We start from the raw sequence: 19658 nt of genomic DNA on the forward strand, positions 1-19658 counted from the left end.
CAGTACATGCCCATGAGATGAGACAAAAGGAAGAAGCTGCTGGCCTCAGATGCATTAAAACTCAACAAACTCTTTAGTTCAATTTTCACAGTAGTTGAAAGTTAATCAAGGCACATGGCAGTACAAAGAGAAATGAAAATTTAAGCATTAGCACTAGGACTTCTAACGCTAGGCACTAGGACGGCGAAATTTAAGCATTACTCTCCAAAAGAACATCTCTCATACAATTGCCGCGGCCGGCAACACTCTTTTGCTTCACTTTTTATTTTTTAAATAAACCACTACCACCACCACCTCTTCATGGGCCGATGCATTGTACCTCTACGCGACAGCTGTCCAAAACTCCGAGGTTATCCCACTGTCGCGCCACTCGTGTCATTCCCGTGAACTGTCCATGGCTGCGCAAATATTTTTGAGCTAGTTTATTTATGCCTCGACATTAAGATGAGCGATATCTTCAGCGAATTTTACCGTCCATGGTTTAAAAAAAAGAGGAGGCACCATAGTGAAGAGGCTGCGACCTTCACGAGTTATAAAGGACGCCACTGGAAATCCAGTATGGCTACCTGACAGATGACCCGGCACCCTCACTAGCCTTGTGTTGTGCTGCGCTGCCTGAGCTTCGTGCCAATGTGCTGTCTTGGGCGAAAACGCTCTCAATGCAAGCCACGTTGGGTGCTGTGGTGTTGAGATATAAGCAAGACTTAGTCTGTCACCGTAAAAGCCTTTTGTGTGGAGCGGTATAGGTACCACACTACGCAGGTGTGGCTGTGCTGGTATGCGAAGCATTTGGCTGCTGACGGCGCGGAGCGGCAGGTGCTACGCGCACCTAGGCAGCTCTATTCGCGCCAAAAAGGCGGCAGGAAAACGTTCCACACGTGCGCGCAGAGCAAACACAGATACCAAGTAAATGTTATTCGATTCACTGGCACATGCGGGCACCAGCATTTTTAGATGTCGTTAAAAACCGAATGGTGCCGAGAGAGATAAGCCGAACTCAGTCAGCAGACACTTCACTTTACCCGAAAGGAACGACAAGCTATCTACCTCTCCTGGGGTGAAGGAGTGACAACAAAAATTAATGAACCGAGACGGCACGGACCGTGTGGCAAACGTGCCACATCGTCATATCCGGGTCATATGGCCCAGGCTTAATTGCAGCAAGTAATCACAGATTCCGCGTCGTCAAAGAACGGGCCGCAGACTAGTGTCGGATTTGTTTGTCAGAGGTGAAGCCACTGAGGTTGGTGTTCCGGCAGCCAGATTAGGACAGTGAAATTTAAGCATTACTCTCCAAAAGAACATCTCTCCTACAGTTGTCGCTCTTTGATCATAACAGTCACGAAGCTCTTCATGGGCCGATGCATTGTACCTATACGCGACAGCTGTCCAAAGCTCAGAGGTTATCCCACTGTCGCGCCACTCGTGTCATTCCCGTGAACTGTCCATGGCTGCGCAAATATTTTTGAGCTAGTTTATTTATGCCTCGACATTAAGATGAGCGATATCTTCAGCGAATTTTACCGTCCATGGTTAAAAAAAAAGAGGAGGCACCATAGTGAAGAGGCTGCGACCTTCACGAGTTATAAAGGGCGCCACTGGAAATCCAGTATGGCTGCCTGACAGGAAAACGTTCCACACGTGCGCGCAGAGCAAACACAGGTACCAAGTAAATGTTTTTAGATTCACTCGCACATGCGCGCGGCACCGGCGTTTCTAGATGTTGTAATAAGTTATTGGTGGATTGGGAATCACGTTAGAGACGATAGGGTGGATGTACAATGCACACGGATGGTGTCGGCCCTTAAGAGCGGCCGTATATAGCGCTGAGCGGAGTGCAGCACTCGGCCCAACGCTCCATGCATTTAATGAGGGGTGTCGTACGGAAGTACGTTGCGGGAGCATCAGGTAGCGCGACCACTGGATGGCGTATGGGCGGGATCAGTATGTTTGTCAGGGTAGACGCCACATATATACCTCACAGAGAGTGGCCAGGGTGCTTACCTTAAACAAACATCACAAGACGCGCATATTGTGCCAAGGTTAAATCAGTGTCAGCCGAATCCCAGAGGAGCGAACAAAGACCTCGGATCGCTCTTGTCGCACACGAAACTTTCTGTTTTTCCCTTGTCCTTCCCTCGGTGTCGGCGCTCGGACAAGTGTGCTCGCGCCCAGATGCAGGAACCGCTGCCCGTCGCCGAACGAGGTCAGCGCGCCGTCGTCGCTCGCAGCTGCGCTTCTGTTGACCGTGTTTGCAGCGTGCGCGCTCTACACCGCAAACATGCGTTTGCCTCCTGCGGTCTCGGAAGCTCGCCTTCGAAGACGGCGGCCCACCTGCCGCCGACCATCAGGCCACGCGGGAGCAGCACATGCAGCATACGGTCTTGCCCGTAAGCTTCGCAGTCGACTTATACGTCGGTTTTGGAGAACCCCAGATTCAACACAGAATGTCAGACTATATATACCGTACGCGTCAGTTTAGGCCCCAGCTGCGCTTCCTCGATGCGCTCCGAAAATCACATTTTCGAACGCGAACCTGGCACTGACAGGTCTAAGTATCTGTAAACTCAGCGTGCGTCGTGCCTACAACAACGACTGGAGGCAGAGTGCTGTGACATCTTAAGCTTGAAAATACCGCGCAGCTCATAACACAGCTAGGAGACAGGATGTGTACACAGGAACACGACGAGACGCTAGCTTCTTTGTGCGATAACAAATGCAATCGTTCAACGATGGACAATGATTACTTCTTTACAGGTGTGTGAGATATTTGTCTATCTCTATCGCTAGACTTCTCGCCTAATTAAGTGCCGTCCTGTGCCCTCTGTGTTGAGAGTCTCGCGAAGTTTTCAGGCTTCACATATAATGCCGTTAGACCATGATCTTATCCAGAAATGCTAGCCATTGCAGCATGTGTTCCTTTTCAGCAGCCTCTATACACTGCGTCACCATGATCTTATCCAGAAACGCTATAGCCATTGCAGCATGTGTTCCTTTTCAGCAGTCTCGATACACTGCGTCAATGAAAGCAGGTTTACCTCTAACGTCCTTTGTTTCCAGACCCCATTTTGTAGCTCCCGCAGCAACCCCTCGCTCTCCACCCATGCCTGCAGTCTGTCCTTTATAATCTGCATCACCCTCCTGTTCGCCACTGACGTATGGGAAAGTAATTGCTTATGTCAGCTTTGTCACCCTTTCCCTTACATATAATGCTCATCCTGCTTAGTCGCCATCCATCGGGGGCTTTCCCATCCAATATCATTTTGCTCACCACTTGTCTTAATGTTTGATTAGGTTTTGGTCTCAATTTTTTCATGAACACAATTGGAATACCATCCGTTACTGTCGGCGTGCTACTAGGAATCTCTGCCCTTTCCCACTCCCTTTGTCCGAGCCAAACAATTGCAGTAACCGGTCTATCCTCCTTCGATGAATTATGCGCAGCATTTATTTGCATTTTAAATGTTTCTGTCCTCATTGTTCCTATATGTTTCATTGCCTCATCCTCTTCTAGCCGTATAGCTTGATCTGCAACTATAAACATCTGCTATAGCCTAGGGGCCCCACCCAAACGCCGCAGAAGCCGCCGTGATGGCTGAGTGGTTATGCTGCTCGGCTGCCGACCCGAAATACGGGGGTTCGATCCCGACCGCGCCTTTAGAATTTCGATGGAGGCGAAATTCTACAGGCCCGTGTACTGTGCGATGTCAGTGCACGGTAAAGAACCCCAGGTGGTCGAAATTTCTGGAGCCCTTATTCACTAAGGCGTCCCCCTAGCCTGAGTCACTTTGGGGCCCCTAAAAACCACAAACCAAACCGAATGAGCTAAATTATGTAGTTGCCGAAAAAACAGTCCTAATAAGAAGGCTTCGCAGTAAATGCTTTTCATTCAATCAATCGCCACCACTCAACGTACCCAAGTGCCACGGCGTAGCCACTGTGGTTGACCTCGGTGTATGTTTTGTAATGGCAAAGCGCATTGCTCTTTTTTTTAGCTTCTTTCTAGCTTTTTTTTTTAGCTAACAGTTCCCACTTCGAGTTATTGATCAATTCGCTCTCGCCCTACCATAAGCTTGCCGTCCTGGTTAGCTCAATTGGTAGAGCGACTGCTCCGGTGAAGCGGTGGTCCTGGGTTCGAACCCCGGACCAGGACGAATTTTTCTTTAACTACGAAGTTTCTGAGAAAGCTGTATAGCTTTCCTATGTAGCAGTATGGCTGCGCTCGGGTGGATGCCAATGAGTAATTACTCCCTTATTAAAAAAATTTAGTGCACGATGGGATTCGAACCACCATTGCTGCGTTCCGCAGCTCAGCATGCTAATGGATACGCTACTTCCTTCCAATACCTATGTAGTTCTCCGTGTCTAGGACGCTAGAGAGTGTTTGCAGAAAGGCGTCGAATCAGACGGATGGCTCCCAAACGCCCTCCAGTGTCTCCAGCATTTGAGATTCAAAAACAATTCTGTGCTTAATTAACATTAATTAACATTAATTAATTAACATTAATTAACGGGGTGCTTTTTTCCGTTACCGCAACCTATCATCAATCGCCCATTCTGATTTTCGGTGACTTTAACTTTCCTTCCATCAACTGGTCAAACCCCGCCTCAACCCTATCCAAAAACAATGCTGAAAGCGACTTCGTAAACACATGCCTTAACTTTGGACTAACACAAGTAGTTTCGCAGCCGACACGGTCTGGCATAAATTCATCCAATACGTTAGACCTGATACTTACAACTCAATCTGACAAGCTTTCCCCAATCACATACTTGCCTGGTCTTAGCGATCATTCTGTTGTTCATGGTTCCTTATACTGTAACTTACTGCATCCATCGAAAATAACAAAAACAATAAAACTTTATGAGAAAGGCAATTATTTTGCAATTAACACAGCACTCGAAGAATTTTCCATCTGGCTCCTTCGTGACTTTTCGATACGCTCCGTAGAAACTAACTGGTTGTTGTTCAAGAATAAAATACGTGACCTGGTACTAACATACATACCCACTATCACTGTAACAGAAAAACAGTCATCACCATGGTTCAATCATGCGCCCAAACGCCTCAATAATAAAAAGAAAAGACTTTTTCGCTCTGCTAAACGAACTAACACGCAGTGCACCTGGCAAAAGTATTACGCTGCAGAAAAGGAATTCGAATCACAAGCTAACAAAACAAAGCGCCATTTTTATTCTGAAATTCTTCCGAACATGATAAAAACTAATCCTAAAAAATTCTGGAATACGATTAACCCAAAGCGCTCTCAGCCATTAAAACTGTACGACAGCCAGAATTGTCCGGTTCCAGACAGTCAAGCAGCCGAAGAACTTAACATCGCATTTTGCTCTGTTTTCACAAGAGAACCCGATCATCATTTACCAGATTTTCCCCAGTGCCACCATTCATTCATGTCCGACATCACTTTTAATGCCTCCGGTATAGCCAAAATAATTGAATCACTAAAGCTAACATCCTCATCCGGAGTTGATGGTATCAACACTAAAGTACTAAAAAGCACAAAAACTGTTGTAAGTGTGATCCTATGCAATATTTTTCAGCAGTCATTGTCATCAGGAGTGGTGCCGGAAGACTGGAAAGTGGGCAAAATAGTTCCAGTCCCGAAAAAAGGTCCTTCACATTTATGTTCCAGTTATCGTCCCATTTCACTAACAAGTGGTTGTTCCAAGGTAATGGAACACGTCCTCTACTCTCACATAGTAAAATTTTTAACATCTGTTAATTTTTTCAATCCTAGACAACATGGCTTTCGCAAGGGCCTCTCATGTGATACACAGTTAGCTTCATTCATAAATGACATAAGCTCTAACCTAGACCTGAACATACCTGTAGACGCGCTGTTCTTAGATTTCGAAAAGGCCTTCGATAAAGTTCCCCATCAGAGACTACTACTTAAACTCTCAAGATTGTGCATTAACCCCCTTGTATTAGATTGGATTTCTAATTTCCTTACGAACCGAAAGCAATTTGTGTACGCTAACAACCGCTCCTCGTCTTTTTCTCCAGTCCTCTCCGGAGTCCCCCAAGGTACAGTACTCGGACCATTGCTGTTTCTAATTTATATTAATGACCTGCCTAGTAACATATCCTCTAACATCCGCCTTTTCGCAGACGACTGCGTACTTTACCGCCCCATCCACACCACCTATGACTCTAGAATTTTACAGGATGACCTTAAACGAATTGAAACTTGGTGCGACAAATGGTTAATGTGCCTAAACACTAAGAAAACGTCTTTGCTTTCCTTCCACCGTCGGAAAAACTATCAGGCATCAAGTTACACCATTTATGGCTCGGTAATCTCATCTGTCCACTCTTACAAATACCTTGGCGTCACCCTTTCAGATACACTAACCTGGTCAGAGCATATAATGAACATTACTAACGAAGCCAATCGCACTCTTGGTTGCCTCCGTCGAAACTTGCGCCTAGCCTCTGGATCCGTGAAAACACTTACTTATCTTACATTTATCAGACCTAAAATAGAATACGCATGCGCAGTCTGGGATCCCCATCAAGCTAATCTTTCTAACACCCTCGAAGCTCTACAAAATCGCGCTGCAAGGTTTATTTTCTCAGACTACTCCTATCATTCCAGTGTCACTGCACTCAAATCACGGGCTAATCTTACTAATCTTGAAAAGCGACGCTGCATCTTCAGGCTGTGCCTTTTTCACAAGTTCTATAATACGCCACTCAATGTTTCAGCAATCTTACCACTTCATCGACAGTCAAGCCGCACCAGCCATCCTAAAGCCGTCTATCCGCCCCCAGCACAGACCACAGCCCATCTTCGTTCGTTTTTTGTTCAGACCGCTCGGGACTGGAACAAACTGCCTGTCGACGCTGTGCACCACTCCGACCCACATTCCTTCAAGACTGCCATCGAACCACTCTTCACTTGAACATTATGCCCATCCCTCATGTAATACCCCACACCAAGGGGCATTTGAGGTACTAATAATAAATAAATAAATAAATAAATAAATAAATAAATAAATAAATAAATAAATAAATAAATAAATAAATAAATAAATAAATAATAAACATCTTAAGCACACATCAGTCACACAAGCAGCAGCACCACGCTAAAGGCTTTCGCCTCACCGCACTTTAGGACAACAAAGTGCCCCCCTGAATTTGTTTCAAAGCGTTCACAAGTGCCAACCTCGTTCATAGCGGCGGACATAGGTCATGTGCTACAGAAAGTGCCCCATTTAAAGTGAAACTTACCTTAGAGTCATAAATTAATTGCCCCATTAATTTCCCGTTTACCAACACCACAAACCAAAAAAAAAAAAAGACAGAAACGTTCCCACATGCTTTCTTTAGTGTCGGTGACTGTTGTTTTCCTTCATACGTATATCATAATCACACCTTTATTCTCTGCTCAATGCATGCGCTTCGGCTCTGACAGTCTTTTCCAAAGGTAGCATAAGAGGGTTCTCAGACAGCTTCCGCATGAACCGCGCTTGGCACGCAGCGAGAGCCAGCAGCGGAGGAGAGCGCGCTTTGTCAGCGTTCTGCAGTTATGTGCCTCTAGGCGCCCTTGAATGCCACGCGCTAAACGCCCGACACCGCGTTCCGCATCGACGCCCCCCCCCCCCCCCCCCCCCCCCCCCTCTACTTCGGCGACCGCCGCTCCTCAGTCTGTTCCGCGCTCATAAGACGCCGTCCGGAAATCGCGGCGTCATCTGGCGCCATCCATTGTCTTCTTTATTTTATTTTTTTCTTTCGAGAAGCATCGTAAGTGTCGCTTTTCGAGCGTCGACGACCGACAAGGCTTTGCCGAGGAAAGTCTGTGCCAAGATGATACGCGCGCCGTTGCATACATATCGCAGTTGGTTCTTGCTATGGGAGTCGCATGTCACTTATGAGCTGTGAAAGCGCTAAAGTATTCACTCTTTTTATACTTCTGTAAATATTGTGAATAGTGTATCAAGTGCTCCCCTCTCCTTTTTCGCTAACGCTTCCCTCTGCACTTCTTGCTATCCTCTCCCTGTCCCTTCATTTCCGCCGGCCGCAGCTCGGGTGCTTAAGATACTTCAATCCCTACCCATCGACTTTACCTAGATTACTTAGTTCAAGCACACTATCCCCTACCATATTCATCAGCACCTACACATCCCCCTTTACCCAAGAGCATGCACTCTGTTCACCATCCGGAACAACGTCAAAAATGTCCGGAAGCCCTTCAAAAACGCCTTTCCAATGCCAAGGAGGTGCTCTATGTCGATGCGGCTGAATATCCCTCCGGCCTCCCCTATGCCCTTTCAGCCGCTGAGTCCAGCAGCCACCCTAAAACGGCTGCCACCGTACACATCTCCTCTTCGGAGGAGGCGGCCCTCGCTCTTGCTCTGACCACTCCCGATATTACCACCATTGTCAGTGATCCTGGATCAGCCATCCACAATTTCGGCGCGGGTCTGACTTTTCCTATTTTGCATGATTTTTCCTGATTCTGCATAGGCCTCTACCCTGCCTCAGTGCCCCGTCCCCTTTTAGGATAAATAAATTTGTCACTCACTCAGCTGAGGTATTCTTTCGCCCGCAGCGGTGGCTCAGTGGTTATGGCGCTGGGCTGCTGCCCCGAAAGACGCAGGTTCGATCTCGGCCGCGGCGGTCGAATTTCGATGGAGGCGAAATTCTAAAGGCCCGTGCACAGTGCGATGTCAGTGCACGTTGAAGAACCCCAGGTGGTCGAAATTTCTAGAGCCCTTCACTACGGCGTCCGGCGTCTCTCATAGCCTGAGTCGCTTTGGGACGTTAAACCCCAATAAACCAAGCCAACACATGAGGTATTAGATAGCCGCTGCTGGCAACATCTTTACCTTCATTTTTGTATTTTCTGCAGCAGTGGACCACTATACTGCTACAGGAAACAGGGAGAAACATGAGCTCTACGTGCCACAGATTAGAATAGCACTCCAAAAACAACAGATTGTTCGGCAAGTTGGAACCGGTCCTCGTCCCGCCTGGTAAGAAGGGCTAAAAAAAAGAAGAAAAAACAAAAAGGACGAGGCGAGGCTACTATTTATTTATTTATTTATTTTTATTTATCAATACTGCAATCCCCTCTGGGGATTTTAGCAGGGTGGGATACAATAAATACATAATGAAAACAATGACACAGACAAAGCATATAATACAAATTAGATTCATGGAGCGTATAAACAGTTAAAGACAACACGTTTCTAAACAATACCTAAAAAACAAATGCCGACAGTGATGATTTTGAAATTTGATCATTGGTTAGTAGATTCCATTCACATACTGTTCGGGGAAAGAAATAATACTTAAAACAGTTATTATGGGTGCTAAAGGCGGTTATTGTGCGACTGTGTCTCTGCCTTGTAGAATACCCAGATGAAAAACTAATTATTCCCGTGAGGTCGGTTTTATAATGACCGTTAATAAGTTGAAAGAGGAATTTTAGTCGTGATACACGGTTTCTTTGCGTTAATGGTGGCAGGTTTGCTTTCATTGGAACCACCTGCCCACCTTGGTTGCCGATATTTCTGACACCTGTTTATTTAAAAATGCCGCGGAAAACTATGTGTTTGACTAGGCTGTTTTGTTACCTAATCTGATATGTATTTTGTTCAAGCTTACGTTTTTTCTTGCTTTGCTGTATTACATTACATTTTGCATTTACTTTTTGTTTTCATTTTGCTGCATTGTCTATACTTTTTTTAACCACTCCCTTCTGTAACGCCCCACTGGGGCCCTGAAGGTATTGTAATAAATAAATAAATAAATAAATAAATAAATTAGTAGTTCGGTTACTGATGTACGTCCAAAGCTATTATATATGAAGCGAACTGCTTTTCTTTGCACCATTTCCATCTTGGTGATGCTAGTCTTGGTGAAAGGGTCCCAAATTACACATGCATAGTCTAGTATCGGCAGAATTAAACTTTTGTATGCGAGCAGACGGACAGAAGGGGTGGAAAGTCTCAAAGCCCTCCTCAAGAAGAATAATTTGCGGTTAGCATTAGCTACTACATATTCAAGGTGCTTAGTCCAAGTGAGATCATTAGTGATCCAGAGTCCTAGATACTTGTAGTGTGTTACTTCGGAGAGAAATATGTCGTTAGTAGCATATGGATATTTAAGCTTGTGCTTCTTGCGTGTAATGGTCATAAAAACAGTTTTTTGAAAATTAATTGACATTTGCCAAGCTTTGCACCAGGCAACAACTTGTCCTAAGGCATTGTTCAGCAGTTCCTGATCAGCGGCGTTCTCTATTTCCGAGTACAATACACAGTCGTCAGCATAAAGTTTAACCTTAATGGGAATACCATGCAGTACATCATTAATAAACAAAAGAAACAAAAGAGGCCCAAGCACCGAGCCCTGCGGGACGCCAGAGCCAACTGAAAGTCGTTCTGAATGGTGGTCATTAAAAACAACAAATTGTTCTCTGTTCTCAAGATAAGCCGCAAGCCAGTTAATTAGTTGAGAATTTTTCAGTATTGCGCCTAATTTGTGAAGTAACTTTTTATGAGACACCTTGTCGAAAGCCTTTGAAAAATCCATAAAAACAGCGTCTATTTGTTTCTCATTGTTAATTGCTTTAGCAAAGTCATGCACTGTTAGAACCAATTGGGTATTTGTAGAGTAGCCTTTTCGGAAACTATGTTGATGCTTCGTAAGTATATTATATTTCTCCAAGAATTCTGAGATATGATTATGAATTATGTGTTCCAAAAGTTTACATACCGTAGATGTTAAAGAAATTGGGCGGTAATTTTGAATGCACTGCTTTTTTCCTGCCTTATGTAGTGGCTTCACTCTGGCACTAAGCATGTTTCCCGCGTTCTCAGTTTCTGACTTTCAGCATTACTCACGAAAGTTAGGAGGGTAGACGGGGAGCGAGTGAAAGGGGGACTATCGTCCTCTGGATATGAAATCATCAGCAAATTAAACCATGCGCCACGGCGCAAAGCAGACGAGGCCCACACACGGGAAAGGGCCTGACACTTTCTGTCTACATCTCGGCTACTTTGCGCTATGACACGTGACACAACGAATCCTTTCACAGCAACCCTCCCACGTCTCATCTATGCAATGACTGCGCTTAACAATTATGTAAAGCCCCTCAAACTTCGTAAAGTAGCGACATCTTCCCTCCCCTCCTCCGCTTCCTCCTCTCGTTTTGATGCAGAAACGTCTAATCATGCATAAAAAAATGGCGCCCAACGCGTGACTGGGGAGGCGCAGTATGCGGCCGCGCCCAGCGTGGGGGACAATAAAAGACGAAAGGAAGACTGGGGGGGGGGGGGGGGGGGGCATTCAGGTAGGAGGAGTTTAGATTTGAATTTTCGACAAAAATGCCATTGTCGATGTGAAAAGGGCTAAAGGTGACACATGTCACCAGACTAGGCCATAAACACCCTGCATTCATATAGCCATAGTTAGGACATATTACAAATTCAATACGAAGAAATGATTCGAAGTATTACAGGAAGACAGCAAAATTTCACATGCAGCAAAGATAGGTATATAAAATACACATTTGCTACAATCAATCTAACTAAAAAATGAGAATAGCCAAAAATATTTTCGCTTGACAAAGCGAAAAGAAAGTACCCATATGAGGTGGATCTCATATGGATACAGCAAATATACGGACACTGCATTGCCTAAAAACACGAGTTGGTTTAAACTTGTTTCGAGAAGAAAACCTTAGCCTGTTTTCGGAAAGCAGGCAAAGAGGAACAGGCTTCCATGACATCAATCAGATTGGGATAGAGTTTCAACAGGTTAGGATTTTGCCAGCTGAATAACTGCGTTTCATAGTTCGTCTACATTTATTTTGAATAAAACTGGTTTTCTAAGTTCGTAATGTGGCTCATGCTTCGTATATTTCGAAACGAATAGTTGGTGATCACTTTTACAACCTGAAAAAGCAATTTCTGATAAACGTAGTTTACACAATGTCCAAGATTCGATTCTGCCTAAAATGTAATGTCCTTAAGTCCCGTCCTAATAAGTTTTCAATAAGGCGCACACTTTTTTTTCTGTAATGAATATAGGCTCTCCATATTTGACCTAGTAGTGGTGCCCTATACAAGCAAGCAGTAATGTAGCCCCGGGTACAGGTGTGAAACCTAGAACTCCTGTTATTTTGTGTGTGCAGCCTGCGAAGTTCGCATGGCCAGTGTAGCATTCAAGCAAGAAGGGGGAGGTGTTTGCTCGTCGTTTTGAAACTGCCGAGGTTGGGAGCAACAGCCTTGTGCCCACACGTGGTTCCTCCCAACCGCTTCATCGCTTTGCTCATCTTTTTCAGCATATGGCTTTTACGTCGCCTAAACAGCTTTCCGTCACGTCACGTAAATAGTGTTCCGTCTAAGCTTTCGGCCGAAATCACCGCTGAAATCTGCTCCAAAGTGTCTGCTAGCCAAACTAGGGCGTGTGCAGAAAAAAAAAAGCCTTTCTTTTTCCCCCGATTGCTGAGATTTTAGGTGTTGCTTGAAGAGATGCTGGCTGAAATGAAACATGAACACAGCTTCGAATATCGGGCCCCATCTAGTCCTCGCCCCAAACGATGTGCCTATCCCCCACAGGCGGAGTCAGAGCCCCTGCTTGTATCTATGATTAAAAAAAGTTTAACGACGCTCGGCGCTGTAGCCGGCAAAGACACGAAGACAGCGACGACGTTGTCATGCGAATATTAATCGTTTTTTCCTGCTCTCCGTTGTCGATCCACAAATCACTGAACCGTGGCGTCTCCGTTCTGCTCACCTCGGCAGGCGAGGCGACAGATCAGCGGGGAAGGACAGGGAAACTGCTCTGACGGCGCTTTCCGAAGACGCGGACCTTCACGGGTCGACAACATCCTTGTTGTCGAACTGAAGAGGGGTATCCTCCGCACCATCTTATCACCCCACAAAAGCCCGCTCCAACGACAGCTGCTAGAGCTCCTCGAAACCAGTAACGAACTGCTAGAGTGGAGGAATAGAATTTTAAAAAGAGACTGTCCTTCGTTCTGCCAGAAATGCTTGAGCTTGTATACAAGCAAAGACGAGGAAATTCCCGATTTGAAAATGCATTGTGGGCCGGATCTGAAACTTTTCATTCTCATTGCGTTCTCTATCTATAGTTTACGATCAGGTTATAAATTCGCTGATCAGTTAATACTGTTATGTGAAACGCTGCCATTTTGCAGTGTTGACACGTATATCCTGTCGCAGGGCTGCTATTATTAGCGCCCTGTTATTGCTCTGAACATTTCTAAGGCTCTGCTCTCTGTGAGTTTGGCTGTGCTTTCGTGTAATGATGGTAAGTTTACACAAGTGGTAATCGCTGCTAGAATCGCTGCCGCTGTGGTACGCATCTAATGTACTTGGAGGGTCATTCGATGCCAAACTCACCAGTGTTTGCGCGCGACCCTCTCTTATTTCTTCCAAAAAATTTGTGGCTTTTTATACTGAAGTATCCAAAGCAGTTTCTCTTAATATCGCTCTGGAAAAAAAATTCCGCTCATGCGACAGCCCTTTGAATTTTCCAGTCTAGTGCAAAACTATAGGCCTGTATAAATGTTTTTGTTTTGTTTCTTTTTTGCGCTTTAAATTTTTATGAGCAATGCATATCAGTTGTACTTTGTTATCATGCTTCGAAAAATTGCCAGTACAGTGTTTTTCGCGTTTTTTTTTTATTTCGACTTTTAAGCTCAAGACTAGGTTTTTGCGAATATTCGATAATTTCGATATATCGGCATTCGATTCGATCCGAATGTTTGGTATTCTAAATCTCAAAGTATTCGTCACGAGTGAATGCTGTTTCTGTGCATAGAGAGTGAATACTGTTTTTGTGCATGTGCATAGAGAGATGTAGCATAGCGTGATTCGCTTCCACGCACCGCCAGTGTGCACACGCTGATTGGTCCCGAGGGGGTGGTCGGCGCCCGGCGCCCGGCGCCTTGCGCATGCGCAGTTGCTCCCCGCAGATGCGGACGGCGACAGCGGATCGTGCTGTGTTAAATCTCTCTACCGGAGGGCGCACGGCTCCTTTGACTTCCGCGGAACGAGTCTGAGCTGACTGCAAGTGCCGCAGCCGCTCTTCGTGAAGAGCAAAACCGCAAAACAGGACGGTACTAAGTGCCGCCCTGTGTTGTCACCTGCCTCTGTACCGTCCTGTTTGGCGGTTCTCACGATGTCCTACCGACTTGTCTACAACCACAAATATAGGTCTCACTCTCCACAATTGCAAGTCGACTCCCCATTTCCGATGGCCATCTTTGCAGGATGTCGACACAGCTTCATTGAGTGCGACAAAACTTCAGTTCATTCTCTTTTCTTTTTTTCATGAAACGGCCTCGAGTGTTCGAAAGATATGTGAGTTTGAAAATCCCTACAGTGGCGTTCAACCTTTTTTTTTGTGTTTTGATGTGCCAAAAGCATCCGAAATATTAGATTTTAAATTATTCGAAGAAAATTATACTCGCTTGGACTTCGCTGGGAACCAAAAAATCTCTATTCGCTCATGCCTACTCAAGACACATCATTTTTAACTAAAAAAAAGGCTATAGGCGACATTCATGAACAATATAAGACTTTTAACCGGCGTGCCATAAAACGTACTACTTGGAAAAAATGTTTAACTAAAGTTGAACAGGATAATGTTTCGAAAATAAATTGCCAAATTTAAAAGATTGTTGTGCAGCGTATTCGCGCGATAATTTAATACTCTGGTGCACGTTGCAAAAATGCAAACAATTCAGTTGATAGCCCTTTCCATTGTGATTTCGCGCAGCAAATTTATTCGACGTCTTTTTGTTATAGTCGAGAATTTATTTTTTTTTTTTGAAGTTCAGCGCTGCAGCACCGGTCGTAGCTGGCCGTACTGTAAATTCACTGCGGAACACAGCCTCAGCGCGGCCCAAACTTCTCTCCTTCCGTGCACTCGCGTGTTCAGGCGTTGCTCATCCGCTTTGAGCGAAGCCGGCATCATCGTTTCTTGCTGTGTTTACAAGCGAAGTGATATGCGTGAATGGAATCATGTGACTCAAGGGGGCATCCACTACGTGCAGCGGGGAATACCATAGTGCGCGCCGTAGGTTTACACCTGTGTGCGGACGGCTCGCGCTTGATCGATCCCTGCCCACGGGGGTCGCTGAGGGCAGCACAAGCCCTTTTCCACATGTCAATAGCCAACTTCAGTGCAAAGTGGAAACTCCCACGGCGACGCGTCCCATCCTCGGAAGAAACCGGGCGGAGCTCTCGAGCCTTATTGCAAGCCTTATACCTGAACGCACCTAATGAGCAGCACCTTGGCACAGCTGCCGTTCTTCCTTAAGCCGCGACTGCACCGCGCGGTTTGATTCCGTCATTCCTCTACTGCGACTGCGTACAAGACACGGCAGGAATGTGCAGGAAAAACACGAAGCATTATTTCGGCTCCAGGAGGTTTCAGCGCTGCAGCCGTGATTTTTCACCTCCAAAACCGGCAGGGCCGCCTTGGTGAAGGAATTTTCGCTGCACACGAAAATCGGAACACAAATTTCGGAGCAATAGCGCAAACAGGACAAGGGACCAAGAACGAGTAGACGCACATAGCTCTGTGTGTGTCTACTCGTTCTTGGTCCCTTGTCCTGTTTGCGCTATTGCTCCGAAGTATGAACCAACAAGCCCGAATTTCAACATCGGAACACAAAGCAGCAGACGGTTTAGCATGGCTATGGCACGAAATATCGTAAATTAGCACTAATTACAGTGGGAAGTTCAGCTTCTTAGGGGCTAAGGCATTTTTCTTTAATGTCGTCTACCCACAGGCCTTTACCAGGAAGGCGTTTATCATGAAGGCCTTCGCATTAAACGCCTTTGACATGAATCCTCTACCATAAAGGCCTCTGATCTAAAGTCATTCGTCCTGAAGGCCTTCACATGCCTGGTGCACACACCTGGCAGATTGCCCACAATCCGGTGGGCCGCCTGGCACCGGAAACAGGCGTCAGGGGAGTATACGTATGCCCGAAATCGGTAAAATCGCCTGTAGTGATATTACAGCTCTAAAAATGGGAGGGGAAACCTAAGCTCCGCCTTAGGTGCATGACGCAATCGAGTTAATGGGTTAATGCCCAATAAGGCGGATTTCGTCATTCTCGACTTTACATTCATACACCCCTGGGAGTACTCGTACCACTCCTGGTGCATTGGTGCAGCGGTTTCCACAAGGTCACGTGACATAGGTGACACACACATACGTTGCCTGCCCCGCCGCGGTGGCTCAGTGGTAACGGCGTTCGGCTGCTGACCCGAAAGACGTGGAGGCGAAATTCCAGAGACCCGTTTGCTGTGCGATGTCAGTGCACGTTAAAGAACCCCAGGTGGTCGAAATTTTCGGAGCCCTTCACTACGGCGTCCCTCATAGCCTGAGTCGCTTCGGGACATTAAAAAACCAAACCTGCGTTGCCTCTCTATAGAGTTTTCGCTCGCAACGCAACGCCAACAAATTTTCTGCTGGACGGAAACCTTAGCGCTAGTGCGTTAAAATTAAAAGCAGCTTGGGCTTCATTTCGAGTACCGGAGCTCTGGAAACGACAACAGTAATGGTGCGACTTGAGAAACAAGCCAAATTTGCATCTCCGGAGGAGTCACGACGGTTTCCTCGTATTATAATGAGATGCGAGGATTTTTTTCTTGTGAACGTCGGATAAATTGGTCTGTTTTTGTATCTCCGGAGGAGTCACGACGGTTTCCTTGTATTATAATGAGATGCGAGGATTTTTTTCTTGTGAACGTCGGATAAATTGGTCTGTTTTTGTATCTCCGGAGGAGTCACGACGGTTTCCTTGTATTATAATGAGATGCGAGGATTTTTTTCTTGTGAACGTCGGATAAATTGGTCTGTTTTTGTATCTCCGGAGGAGTCACGACGGTTTCCTTGTATTATAATGAGATGCGAGGATTTTTTTCTTGTGAACGTCGGATAAATTGGTCTGTTTTTGTATCTCCGGAGGAGTCACGACGGTTTCCTTGTATTATAATGAGATGCGAGGATTTTTTTCTTGTGAGCGTCGGATAAATTGGTCTGTGCTCCATCACAGAAGTTCTTGCAGCGGAGTGAAAGCCATGCAACACAAGAGGTAAACACGAATAGGTACAAAGTGCTTAAATCGTCAGCTTGTGCCAGCTTGTAGAACTTTCGCTGTACAGTAAGAACATTCATTCATTCATTCATTCATTCATTCATTCATTCATTCATTCATTCATTCATTCATTCATTCAGTCTTTTTCCAAAAAAAATTGAATGTTCGCCTGGGCTAAGCACTGGATAAGCGGCTTGACGAGGCCCAGGAGACCGTTACTTGACAATGTTTGGAAGGGGAGCAAATAACTATGCAGATATATTATTACAACAATGTACACCATATACCCAAAGAATAAGTTGCAGTAACACAACCACAAGCAATATTTGAATGTAGGAAAAATAAAGAACCGGATACGCCATCTTCATCACAGTGTGATATGAAACGTACAGATCAGTGGACAAAGTAATAAAATGTCACATTTTTAGCGCTTGTGCGGCAAAAAAGGAAGGAAAATCTAAATAAAAACAGGAGCAATAAAATGCAGTATGCATGGTTCACAATGTTACAAAATACTAGGCGCAAATACTTTGTGTCTAAACCATCTGTGTTCGGGTACGAATGGTTAATGTTCGTAATATGTGCGGAAATTGTTGCATTTCTGGGAGACATGGACTTGTTGTGTCTACATTAGTACTGTGTGGTGTTACATATGCAAGATATGGCAGAGTTTTTTACCTCAGTAGAAGATAAGTAGAAAGCTTGCAATAATCGATATTTGTATCATTTCTCTCCCCTCATGGTATTAAGTAATGCAACTCATCCTTTGTAGTGGACCTTGGTTCGATATTTCCAATGTAGCGGATAATTTTTCTATAATAAAAAGGAATGTTCTTAAATTAGTCTTTGTTGTTGTGCATCCTACTAACTAGCCGTATACTTTAAAGTTGAATTGAACAAAGCATGGCGCACCTGAAAGTTAGTTTTTACTAGAAGCAATCCGCGATAACGCGATACTACACCTATGTTTTGGAATTCGAAATTGATAGCGTGGTTTGTATACCAACAGGTTTGTTTCGGGCATGGAATATCATTGCATTTGTTTTATTAGGATTTATCCCAATGACGCTTAGTTTGGCCAATATGGATTGCTCTTTCAGGACTTGGCTGCTAAATCGTCAGCAATATTTTTTTATGCGTGAAATGAGCTATTCATTTTTTTCTAGTGCATCTACATTTATTACAAATTGAAATGATGCAACTCAAGATGTGTGTCAGCACTTCTGCTTCGCTAATTTGTTTTTGTTCTTCATTTACTTGCCATTTTGGTTGCTTTTACACTGGTATGCTACCGGAATCAATGGCGTACGCGCTATTTTATGCGAAGAGAATTTAAACAAGCTAAACTGTCAGTGGCTGTGGGCATATTTGAAAGTTTCAAATATCGAATCGACCAATTCGCTATACTCGACTCTGGCTTCAGTAAGGCTATTCCGAAACTTTGAGTAAATTTCGAGAATCCTTGAAGTTTTGAAGTGGAAAGAATCAAACCTTATTTCGAAACGAAAGCAACGAAGCTCCCTAACTTAAAGCAAAACGCATCATAATCATCATCGTCAGCCTGCCTACGCCCACTGCAGGGCAAAGGCCTATGCCATGTCTCTCCAATCAACCCTGTAATTCGCTAGTTGCGGCCACCGTATTTCCGCAAATTTCTTAATCTCATCTGCCCACCTAACTTTCTGCCGCCCCCTGCTACGCTTGCCTACTCTTGGAATCCACACCGTTACCCTTAAGGACCAGCGGTTACATTGCCTTCGCATTACATGACCTGCCCAAGCCCAAGCTCATTCCTTCCTCTTCATTTCAACTCGGATGTCATTAACCAGCGTCTGTTCTCTCACCCACTCGGCCCGCTTCCGATCTCTTAATGTTGCACCTATCATTCTTCTTTCCATAGCTCGCTGCGTTGTCCTTAAGTTAAGCTGAACCCTCTTTGTTAGCCTCCACGTTTCTGCCCACAGATGAGTACCGGTAGATACAGCTGTTGTATACTTTTCTCTTGAGGGATATTGGTAAACTGCCATTCATGATCTGAGAGAACCTGCCATATGCGCTCCACCCCATTCTTACTTATTCTTCTATAGTTATTTCCCTCTCATGATCCGGATCAGCTGTCACTGCATGTCCTAAATAGATATATTCTCTTACTACTTCCAGCACCGCGTCATCAATTGCGAACTGCTTTTGTCTTGTTAGACTGTTGAATATTACTTTGGTTTTCTGCATGTTAATTTTTAGCCCCACCGTTCTGCTCTGTTTGTCGAATTCATTGATCATGCTTTGGAGTTCATGTCCTGAGTGGCTTAGCAAGGCAATGTCATCAGCGAATCGCAAATTACTTAGGTATTCTCCATTAACTCTTATCCCCAACTCTTCCTAATTCAGGCCCCGGAATACCTCCTGTAAGCAGGCGGTGAATAGCATAGGCGAGATCGTGTCTTCCTGCCTGACACCTTTCCTTATTGGAATTTTATTGCTGTCTTTATGGAGAACTATGGCAGCTGTGCAATCGTTACAAATGTCTTCCAATATTTCAATATT

At 45.1% G+C, this 19658-nt stretch overlaps 1 pseudogene across 4 annotated transcripts in view; it reads left to right on the forward strand.

Annotated features, from left to right (window-relative positions):
* The first annotated feature begins 1603 nt into the window (after positions 1 to 1603).
* The window catches only part of LOC149371830 (very long chain fatty acid elongase AAEL008004 pseudogene), a 39636-nt pseudogene continuing 21581 nt past the window's right edge, over positions 1604 to 19658 (forward strand). Inside the window, exon 1 of one of the 4 annotated variants that reach the window (XR_016292053.1) lies at positions 1604 to 1662. The product of XR_016292053.1 is annotated as a very long chain fatty acid elongase AAEL008004 pseudogene, transcript variant X1 (transcript). Of the gene's footprint in view, positions 1663 to 2181; positions 2207 to 2266; positions 2391 to 19658 lie in introns of those variants that run through there. The other 3 variants (XR_016292059.1, XR_016292057.1, XR_016292060.1) reach the window with 3 other exon arrangements.

The sequence above is a fragment of the Amblyomma mixtum genome, chromosome 1 (assembly GCF_055824585.1).
Source record: "Amblyomma mixtum isolate Tamu chromosome 1, ASM5582458v1, whole genome shotgun sequence".
NCBI lineage: Eukaryota > Metazoa > Arthropoda > Arachnida > Ixodida > Ixodidae > Amblyomma > Amblyomma mixtum.